A 1,597-nucleotide genomic window follows, 5' to 3' on the forward strand; every position below is an offset into this window, starting at 1 on the left:
GGGGGGGGGGGGTTGGATAATTGGTATGAAAGTGGGTTAGCTGTGTCCATAGTGGTAATTGTTGGGCTCGGAGGGATTTATTGGGTTAATGATTGGGATATGCTGGATTTGGTCTGCTGATTCACTTCTTTTTAGTGATTTATTTGAGATGGGAATTGGTAAATCAGGGTTTTGATGGTGCTAATGTCAACAGAAAGTAGGATAGATTTAGAAAACAAGAAAAAGAAAGAAGATAGGATATCCAGTGTACATTTACAGGGACCACACCAAGATGTTGTTGGAACCATCATACCTTCATGGCTTATGGCTACTCTTTTGCATAGTATAAAAGGGGAACTATTCTTTGGAGCACCAGCTGTCGTGTGCTGCTCCATTGGCTTTTACATAACAGGGAAACACCCAAAGACCATTTGAACCAGTACATAAAGTTCTCTTATGCTTGATTATTTCCTTAGTGAATTTCTTTTCTCCTCAAGGTGAGCATGACTCATTTCATTTCTTTAACGCACGCTTATTAAGACTACCATGCAAACTAGTTTCAACTTCTTTCAGTTGTTATGGGTGACCTTGCACAGTTGCACTGCAACTGATTGGAATTATTCTATACTTACCATGGCCCTATACCTTACCTTTGCAATTAATGTCATAATTGTTTCATGTTAGTTTTGACGTAGTTGTCACAGCATTTAGGCAACCCAAGGCATTGGAGGGGGCCTAGATGCAAGATGACATCAACAAGGTGCCCGCCTAGGTGCCTTCATGCCTAGGCAATGCCTTGACAACTATGAGTTGCAACCTCTGTTAGTTAAAACGGGAACGGAAAAAAAACATTGTTCGGTACGGGCATGTTTTAAACGGATCAAAACGTGAACGGGACGGTCAAAAATACGGTCAAATACAGAAAAAACGGGAAAAAATAAAAAACGGACGGTACGTGTTTTAAACGTTTATATTTAAATAATACGGTCTAAAAAAAAAGAGCAATATATAGACATAAATTGGCATAATAATTCTCTAAATACCTAGATAACAATAAAAAAAAATAGCCCCGTTTTAAACGTTTCTATTTTAAAACGTTTATATTTTTCAAAATCCGTTTTTTTACTGTCAAAAATACGGGACAGCGTTTAAAACGGCAAAAAAACTTTCAATAGCCCCGTTCCCGTTTTTTACCGAATTTCTGTGAAAAATTCGGCAAACGGCGTTTAAAACGGCAAAAAAACGGGACGCCGTTTTAAACGCGTTTTAAACGCGAATTAACTAACTAGGGTTGCAACATCATAAGTTGATTCATGTTGATTGTATTTATTTCATTATGTGACATTGGCTTTGCTCTTGGTATTTCCTAACTCCACTTGCTGCTGATAGAGACCAGTTATAGTGGGACATCAGTCAAATAAGTTGGCTGATATACTACCCTTTGATACTTGTAAATAAGGGATTTGAAATAGTGACCAGCAAGTTGCAACCAGTTGTAGAAATGAACCATCTCGCCAGTTTTTTATAGGGCCACTTCATACATTGTAGGAAAATAATTATGGTGAGAAAATGTTTTTCTTCTTCTCCTTCTTCTCTCTCTATCCTTTTTTTTTTTGGG

The 1,597-nt window shown here is 37.7% G+C and overlaps 1 protein-coding gene across 1 annotated transcript in view; it reads left to right on the forward strand.

Moving 5' to 3' along the window:
- The window catches only part of LOC122093731 (probable NAD(P)H dehydrogenase (quinone) FQR1-like 2), a 9,551-nt gene that overhangs the window by 1,624 nt on the left and 6,330 nt on the right, over nucleotides 1-1,597 (forward strand). The gene's annotated exons all lie outside the window — the stretch shown is intronic.

Source organism: Macadamia integrifolia, chromosome 11 (genome assembly GCF_013358625.1).
Source record: "Macadamia integrifolia cultivar HAES 741 chromosome 11, SCU_Mint_v3, whole genome shotgun sequence".
Classification (NCBI taxonomy): Eukaryota; Viridiplantae; Streptophyta; class Magnoliopsida; order Proteales; family Proteaceae; genus Macadamia; species Macadamia integrifolia.